General features: G+C 36.0%; 1 pseudogene; it reads left to right on the plus strand.

Moving 5' to 3' along the window:
- Positions 1-1,010: 1,010 nt before the first annotated feature.
- Positions 1,011-1,808, plus strand: LOC126750049 (uncharacterized; annotated as a pseudogene).
- Positions 1,809-10,134: the final 8,326 nt, after the last annotated feature.

The following is a 10,134-nucleotide window of genomic DNA, read 5'->3' on the forward strand; positions in this document are numbered from 1 at the left end:
TATATTAGCATATTGCTGAGGTATGGCACCTCCTTCACTATTAAAATATCCTTTAAAAGTTTCTCGTACACCATATACTAGTTAGTAGATCTATCGTTTCCACGCGTTTTGCAGTTATCTTGACGAGAATGTGACAGGTCAGATTGTAATATATTAGCTTGGCAGATACCTTGCCTGTCTATAATAATATTATGTAATAATCAAATAGTTTTCACTATTAAATCGACTTTATCAGGACGACATTCTATTGGTTTGTTTAGTAGTCTCCATTTTGATGTCAGTATTCCAAATGAACATTCTATAACTCTGCGACACCACGACAGTCTATAATTAAATATTTCATTTAAATATTACTTTTACGGGTACGCATCATCTCTTAATAAAATGCAGGGTAGCATCACATCAAAATTTGGAAGTTTCTGTTTTTCTGGTAATAAAAATCCGGTCTCTAACTGCTACCCTAATGTTGAAGATGCAAAAGTTCCACCATCGCTTTACTTTCCATAACCGCCCACATCAATGCAGACAAATTTGTAATTTGCATCCCCTTGTAGCACTATAGAAAAGTATTGCTTATAATTATAAAACATAGCACCTGACTTTTTAATAACATGATAATAATACCATAATTAATAACATGATAAGTGGAATTGAATTTGTACTAGAATTGAATGAGTAAAATGATAATAGAAAACGATTCCTTTGTAGGAGGTGGCAAGTGCTGTCGTTGTAACTTATCCCATATAGCTGTATAGGTTTCGTATATGATTTTTCTTATCGTACTATCGGACATTGGAAAAGAATAAGCTGTAGAACGAAATCCGAGTCCAGTTGAGAGAAATCTGAAACAAATTAAAATACATATAAGTTATGCTAGTTATTACAATACAATATTAATACTAATTATTATTTATTAAGCGAGAAAAGCAATATAGATGCTTAAATTAGTCTGTAATTTTTGTAATTTTTAAATACATTATAATACCCATTAGAGTGTTTTTTACTTTCAGGTGAAGTGGTAAAGTCAAAATGGAAAGGACTTCGACACATTGCGGCGAGAATATCAGAAAGTTGAGAAACATAAACGATTCGGTGCTGCAGGGGGCGTAAAAACCGATTACTCTTGGCCTTATTTTAAAAGTGAATATTTTTTGGCCGACCAAATAACCCCCAGACAATCTTCAGGAAATATTCCATTGTCTATTTAAAGCCAAGAAAATTCTTTATTGGAAGACAGTGAGGAAGAACCATCAGTTAACCTGTCTGAAAAACCGACTTCCATCGATGATCACCAGGATGATGTAATACAAGGTCTCCCTGCAAGGAATCTATAGAAGAGGAATTACCATCAAAAAAGTGTTGGCAAGAATGATTGTCAAGCAAGAAGCAGCCGACACGCTGTAATAAACAAGCCAGTAACTTCCAAAATAGAATGTTAGAACTGGAAGCAAAGAAGTTTTTTAAGCAAAAAAGAGTGGAAACGGTTGAACAAAAGGACTATGATTATCACTTTTTAATGGGCTTATTACCCTATCTTAGAATTGTGAAACCAGAAAGAAATCTTTTAGTGCAGTCACAGTTGCAACAAGTATTAATTAATGAGGTTATCATTAACTCAACCATTACAGCTCGCGTTTTTAAACAATTCGTCGTCTACCATTAATTCCTCAAGGCATTCAAGCCAAGTTTCATACGCTCCTCAACCTACCCCATCTCCGGCATTATAACAATCTACCCACTCATCTGATCCTTCTTCACTTTCGCCATTCTCTCCGCCTTCAACATCCCGCTATACCAATCCACCGTGAAACCCAGTTTGTAAAACCCAGGTTTATACCATGGAAAATCCGGCGTCGCAAGAATCGCAACAAAAAGTTTACGGTGTAGCAACATATATCACAAATTTCCAACTTTAAAATTTAGGTTGTGTAAGTACATATATGCCTACCTTAATGTTACTGTTAGCTTCTCAGATGGAGAAATACATTTTCTGAAGTTACATTGTTTCGTTATTTGCTCTTCTATTGCCTTCAATATATAGGAGAACGTTTCATAAGTCATATGGTAATACTCAAAAAATTGTTTTGGCTGGTTCTTCAATTTCGTTTCCCCATATCTGCCTCTTTCTCGGTCCAAAAAGGGACAGCATCCAAAACGGGCTTTTACTTAAATAGAACTCGTCCTCAGCATTCATATTAATTTTTTACCCGACTTTACCGTCGAGCCAAATAAATTCGCTTTAAATCGCGCGAAAATAGATGAAATAGAAACCACTTAGGCCCGGTTGTACAATGGGCGGTCAACAACAGTTCATAAAGATCTCCAGTTCAGCGGAATTAATCCGTTGTACAATGTCGGTTCAAACGATAACCTGCGGTTCATCTTGATCGTCCAATTTGGAGCGTTCAAAGGGAGTTCAAGCAAATTTTTGAGATTGAATCAATATTTAGTATATCATTTTGATATTTTTTATTTATGTAAATACAGCTGCCTTTCAATAATTATTGTGTTTGGTGTGGTGCTAATTTATTAGTTACTAGGTACCCTAGGTTTAATTTACAAACCATAAATATAAAAATGGATCCTATTTGGGAAGATATTACAGATGACGAAAATTTTCTGGAATTAGTAATTGTACACCCTAGATCATCACAGGTGTACAGTGTACATTTGGGATGATAAAGAATTTAAGACTAGATTTAGGTTGGAAAAGCAAGCTGTAAGATTCATAGTAGATAGAATTTCTGAACAAATTTTATCTGTTACGGACAAGTATGATGATTTGTATTAGTTCAATTACACTATTTATAGACTTTAAAAATACTTTTAGATCTTAGATAGAATATCGTCAGCATTTTTGCTTTCAATCTGAATAGCAATTGATTCTAAAAAATTTACAATATTTAGATTGAAAAACATTTAAAACAAATTAAAAAAACCTGCAGTAGCATCAATGTCATATTTTGATGTTACTCCTGTAAGTTGGCTCCCTAATATTTCATGGATCTCACTCTCGCTTGCAGTTATTGTTATAAATTTTTGCTTGGCCCTTTTTTTATATTCTCATACTTATTTTTTAGAAAAGTAACAGTTCTAAGGGGTTCTCCGAGAACACTGTTAAATTCCTGACAAACTTTCTCCAAGACCTCTGCTTTAATTTCATTATTGTTGTGATTCGTTTTCTATGCTTTCCTTGTATTTCTTTACTAAATTAATATGAACATTTTCTTCTCTTACAGAGAAATTGCTTGCCCTAATTTTTTTCTCCATGTCAGATAAGCAGACCCAAACGATTTGGCAAGCATCAAGGCGGCACGAAACACTTTTAAACAAATAACACTTCGGAATTTACGATACTTTTTGTGTTCAAAAAATCGGCAACAGACAAAAAACAAATAAGTAAATTAAATAAATTAATTTTAATGAATAGGAAACTTTTTTTTATGTGGCCATTGCAGACTTGAAATAGAACCTAATTTAACTAAACTTGTACTGAAACAACACACGAACTTCTGAACTACGTTCAACGAAGAACTGCAGTTTAGTAGAACTTACTGCTTGTACTGCTTGTACAACCGGGCCGCGTAATTCCAAAATATACTTAACTACAACGCTAGACGCCCTGCATTGGCTAGGCGAAAATATACTCACGCAGAACATCCCCGTCAAAAGCATACACGCCTATAACGCTAGTCTAGCTTAAGCTAACGCTAGTGAGAGTTCGTAGGTAGGTATACTTAACGTGACCATTTTTTTTGGGTGGAAGCTGGACGGTTATGGAATTTTTTAATTAAATTTAAAAAATTAATAGAGTAGTCAGCGGGTTTCGGACAAAATAAAAGGCCAGTTTTATTAAAAATTCGCCGACGTTTCGTATGTTTTTAGTCTTTTTCAAGGCTGTTTTAAAAAATTCCTGACCCATATGTTAAAATATACATATATAAAAATCGATTTCATTTTACCGTACTGTTTAAATACTTCAAAAAACAAACTGAATATCAACAACACGAAAAAAATTTCGAACGCGAAGAAAATTTTTTTATTATATATATACAAAATTCCGTAAATGAAAAAGTAGTCGTCATCAAAATCGACGGCTAAGGCGTGAAAACTTAACAGAGAATAAGACAGAATGACAGAGTTACTTTCGCATTTATAAAATAGTCAGGAATTAGAATTGGGCTGCTCAAGATTAGAATATTATTTTGAAATAAAAACATAGTTAATAGATGTATTAACTATTAATAATTATGATAAAAAGAAGAAACTTATTTAAGTGTTTAGATACAAGGACAATCTTATTATTTATTTATTGGATAACTAACTACAAAAATACTTATACAACTAAATAAAAAACATAAAACTAAAAACAGTTTCCAGTACCTTATTGAAATTACTATGGTGGCAAACATAAAACTTCCGGTAAATTAACTTCTTCAAGTTAGGCCACGAATTCCTCACTATCCACTGAGCTTTTGTAGCACTACAAAATTTTTGAATCCATTCAGTACAATGGCGACTGAAGTCCTTATCTTCCTCGTTAGCGAGTTTTAAACGCAACACAGCTTCATAATTCTTTTTTCGACTAGAGTTTGGAGTAATACTTTTAGGCTTTCCATGACCAGTAGCGCACTACACAAACGCGAAAAGTCGCTAACTACTAATTTTCACATAACATTAGAGCAACCCAATATAGTGCCTCGTGCAGCGCGTTGTCACCTTATATGTTTTTAACGGAGGTGTTCTACTAGAGTATGTTTTCACTAGTGGCGCCCTTGCAACAATGGCGCGTTGTAGCCAAGTATGTTTTAGGCGGAGGTGTTCTGCGTGAGTATATTTTCGTCTGGCCAATGGGGTGGCATGCTATGGTGTCCAGCGCTGTGGTTAAGTATATTCTGGAAATACGCAACCGGGCCTAATTGAATATAGATTAGGGTTTCTTAAAAAACCTACCTATACCTGCTCGAGCAACGGCTACTGCATTGACGAGCCCTTCGATGACATAGGTCCAGTTCAATAAATTACACAGTTGTGATTTACGATTACATAAGGGTTTATTGTACCTTTTGGTTAGTAATAATTAACAGGTATAGACTAATGAACGATTTACAATGTTGAAGTTAGTTATTTACCAGGGTTTACAATATTAGTTGACGTTACCAGCCTTCCAGAATCACAAGACCAATAGCAGGAACTTAGCAGGAACCAGGAACGGCATTAGCACTAACGTCACCTTGGTTTGTGCAGCTATTGACAACCACTGTTGCACTCACAACGTTGCACTCACTTTCAGTTCAGTTTTCCACCTTTACGCACACTTATTCACTATAGACCTTTTTACATAACTTAAACTACTTTATCGTAACAATTAGGTATACATATATGAACTTTAGACAAATACTTAAACGGAAGAGAGTGAGAGAGAGAGGAATTGCTTGCGCCAACTTGCTCTTGACTAACTTATTTTCTCGGTACTTTAAGCTTTGTGAATTACTTCACTGGTGAAAGAAACCTTGTGTTTCGGGGGCGCGAGAGTAGGTACTTCTTTTTGCGGCGACGGAGTGAATACTGATTTTTTCTCGTGGGACTCGGGGTGAAATGTTGGGTAAAAATGTGGGATGCACGTGTGTCATGGGGCCAACACTTAAGTGAACTTGAGGAGAAAAATGGATTTTTAAGTGCACTTAAGCTAAACTGGTAACAAAGGCATTTCTTAAAAAGTAGGTAAAAACACATGTTGGGATTTGGGAGAAAGTTCAGGCAAAAATTATTTACTTGAGAAAAAAGGTATTATTCGTTTGACAACCATAAACTTCGATTCCATAAAATCATAAAATAAAATAAATTGTTAAAATTAACTTTTAACATACTCCCCCCTTTTGAAGGCTTTGCCTTCAACAAACATTATACATTATAACTTATAGACAAAACTTATCAAGAAATACTATGGTTAAACTAAGTTACTATCAGATTTGGGCAACGGGCATAATTTGGTTATATTTCTAGTAAATATTCCATTTTTAGTCCTAATTTTTACCAAGCGTATTTTACCATCTTTATTAGGTAAAGTGTCTACTACTCTGGCCAACGGCCAATCAAGAGGTTTGGTGTTCTCATCTTTAAGAAGAACAAGGTCATTTGTTTCAATATTGGGGACTGGGGACATCCATTTAGGCCTATTCTGAAGATTGTTGAGATACTCTTTGGTCCATCTAGTCCAAAAGAATTGTTGAATCTGACTTAACCTTTGCCAACGATCTAAGCGGTTTTCAGGAATTGACGAGACATTGGGCTCAGGGTACGAAACGAGAGGACTTCCAACTAACAAATGTCCAGGGGTAAGACAAGTTAAGTCCAGTGGATCAGCTGATAGGGGAAGAAGTGGCCTGGAGTTTAAAATAGCCTCAATTTGTGCTAAAATAGTGGAAAAATCTTCAAAGGTTAAATTCTGGTTTCCAATTAATCTTCGTAAGTGATGTTTAGTACTTTTTATAGCTGCCTCCCAAAGACCACCCCAGTGAGGAGAGAAAGGAGGTATAAATTGCCACTGTATTTCATGGCATGAGAAAAATGCAGTCAATTGCTCTTGTGTCTGTTGTGACTTAAGCGTGTCATAAACTTCTTTAATTTGATTGCTGGCACCAGAGAAATTTGTACCATTGTCACTAAAAATTGTTGCCGGGCATCCACGTCTTGAAATAAAACGTTTAAAGCATGCTAAAAATGCTTGTGAAGAGAGACTTGATACTAGCTCCAAATGAACAGCTTTAGTGACCATGCATACAAATAAAGCGATATACGCCTTTTCAATTTTGGCGCGTCGAAGAGATGACGATTTAATAATAAATGGTCCTCCAAAATCGACACCTGTTGTTAAAAACGGTCTAGAAGGGACAACTCTGGATTTAGGGAGATCTGCCATAATTTGTTCTCCTGTTTTAAGCTTAAATTTATAGCATTGTAAACAGTTTATAGAGATCTTTTTTATTTCTCTTAATCCATTTAGCGGCCAGTATTTAAGACGAATATTTGACAATATCGTTTGAGGACCAGCATGTCCTAACCTAATGTGTTCTTTTTTCAGCAAGAGTCCAACAACATGGTTTTTTGAGGGCAATAAAATTGGAAATTTTTGATCAAATGATATGGGTGCTTGGGATAATCTGCCTCCAACCCTTATGAGATTGGAGGTATCGATAAAGGGGTTTAACCTAAGGACTTGCTTGTTTGAAATTTTTCTTTCTTCTGACTTTAGTTCACTGATTTCCTTTGAAAACGTTTGGTGTTGAACTTGCTTTACTATAAAAATTTCTGCAGCCTTTAATTCAGTTACAGCTAAAGCACCATAAAATTTTTTACCATTACCTTTACAATTATTTACAAATCTATGTATAAATGCAATAGTTCGTTGCAATCGCGAGAAGTTAGAAAACCGATTAAAAAGTGTTATCCAGAAATCTTCGGAGTTAACAAGCAAGACCGTTTTTGCTTTTCTTGCTTCTTCTTCAGTGGAGCAAGGTCCCTTTTCATACATTTTTAAATTTAAATTCGGGTCCAGTAAGAACTTTGGGCCGTTCCACCAAAGCGTAGAGGTGAGAATCTGGTCTGCGGTAAATCCGCGAGAAAGATGATCAGCTGGATTATCCGCAGTTGGAATATGACGCCATTTGCAGTCTTGGGATAAAACCTGAATTTGAGAAATGCGGTTTGCTACAAACACATTGAAACGAGAAGGGTGGGCATTTAACCAAGCAAGTACAATCTCAGAGTCAGTCCAAAGATTAATGTTGTCAACTGAAAATCTTTCTTTTAATATGGAACACACACGAGTGACTAAATTGGAAAGTAAAAGTGCTCCACAGAGTTCCATGCGGGGAATTGTAATTTCTCTTATCGGGGCTACTCTACTTTTGGCAGTAATAAGTTGACAAGAGACATTTTTGTTAGGATAAAGGGCTCTTATATACACACACGCACCATATGCCTTCCTGCTGGCACCTGAAAATCCATGGATTTGAAGTGAACTGGGATTATTATTAGCTAGGAAAAAACGTGGAATTTTTAAACACATTAGTTGGGGAAGATCTTTAATAAAGGTGGTCCATTGGGTTAAAATGGGTTCTTTCAGGGGTTCATCCCAATTAATTTTTTCTTTCCAAATGTTTTGCATAATTAATTTAGCATTTACAACAATGGGAGCTATGAATCCTAAGGGGTCGTACATTTGCGCAATTTTAGATAAAACTATACGTTTAGTAATTATGCTTTCGGACCTAGTGTCAGGTAAAGAGATAAAAAACTCATCTGAGTCGGGATTCCAGCCTACACCAAGGACTTTATTTGAAATTCCCTCGGTTTCTATGGTGAAACTTTCTTGGGACCCATTATCACAAGTTTTAGACAAAAATAAATTGCTATTTGAACACCATTTATGTAAGTGAAAATTTCCAATCTTGCAAAGTTCCAATAGCTGCCTATGTAATTCTACCAAATTTTCATAGGTATCTTGCCCACAGAGAACATCGTCCACGTAACATTGAGATAAAATAGCTTGAGACGCAAGAGGATAATCGTCTTTATGAATAATGGCAAGTTCATTCAGGGTGCGTGTAGCCAAATAGGGGGCACAGTTCGTGCCATAAGTGACGGTGAGTAATTCAATGCATTGCATTGGCTGAGAGGGATGGTCGCGCCATAAAATATTTTGCAGGTAAGTTTGATTTGGGTTAACGCGCACCTGTCTATACATTTTTTCGATATCAGAAGTGAGAGCGAATTTAAAACTTCGAAACCTAAGTAAAATATCAAACAGTTCAGGTTGAACTGTATATCCTTTATGCATTACGTCATTGAGTGATAGCCCAGAAGACGTTTTCATAGATCCGTCAAACACTACACGAAGTTTAGTGCTTGTACTGTCCTCACGAATTACACAGTGGTGAGGCAGAAAGTATCGATTTTTGTTATTTTCAGTTTTAAGGGAAAGGGGAATAATTCGTGCATGATTGAGTGAGATATATTCACCGATAAATTTTTTGTATTCAAGAAAAAGGTCAGGAGATTTTTGAAAACGCTTTTCTAAGTGGTGAAACCTTTTCTTGGCTAATGAATATGACTCTCCTAGCGGATGTGACTCTTGGGGCCTTTTAAGGGGTAAGTCGACTTGAAAATGACCATCTTTAAATACCGTGGTATTTTGAAAATTCTGTTCAACCATAGAATCTTCAGGGGATAGGGGTTTTTCGTGAGTGGGCGAAACATTTTCTAGTAACCAAAATTTCTCAATTAATGAGTCCAGTGAGCAATCTGAATTTAATGATTGCACTAAAAAGCAATTCTTAGAATTTGCCAAAGGGGTTTTGTGAACGAGAGCTTGGGAGGGGATTAATCCTGAAAGAATGTGGCCAAAGTAGGTACCTACCAACGTTAAAGAGTCCTTGTTAACCTTGGTGTATTCGCCTGAAAGAATGTGGTAGTATACATCTGCTCCCAACAATAAATCTATTGTAGAAGGCGTATCAAAGTAGGGGTCTGCAAGCGGTGTATTATTGGGAAGGTTCAACATAAATTTGTTGACTTTAAAGTGAGGGGATTTTTCTGTGATTTTGTCTAATACACAGCAGTTAACATTCAGGAAGTAATCGTGATTGTGACAGGAATGAATTCTCAGGGAAATTGCGTGATTAGAGTGCTTAATTTTGCCGCCAATACCAGAGATTTGTATTGGCTGCGTCTTAGGAGAGAGATCAAGTCTTTGAACCAGCGATTGGGTTACTATTGATATAGTACTCCCGGGATCTAATATTGCCTTTGCAATAATAAAATGACCATTCTTGTCGGGTATTTGAATCAATGAAGTACCTAATAAAACTTCATTATCTTCAGTGGCGAAAACTGACAAAGTCACAGGTTTATTAGCGTGAGGGCGATTCGAGTTCATTTCATTGCTTGTGCTTGGGATTTGTGGTTCTTGAGTCTGAGAGGAGCTTTGGCTTGAACCTTGATTCCGAGAATGAGAGCTATTTATGAGAAGCGAATTTCTGTTAAAATTTTGAGATCGTTCATTTTGGGTTTGAGGATTTGGCCTCCAATGTGAATTTCTGCTTTGCAAGGGCTGTGCTGCATCATCCATTG

The sequence above is a fragment of the Anthonomus grandis genome, unplaced genomic scaffold (assembly GCF_022605725.1).
Source record: "Anthonomus grandis grandis unplaced genomic scaffold, icAntGran1.3 ctg00001182.1, whole genome shotgun sequence".
Taxonomy (NCBI): domain Eukaryota; kingdom Metazoa; phylum Arthropoda; class Insecta; order Coleoptera; family Curculionidae; genus Anthonomus; species Anthonomus grandis.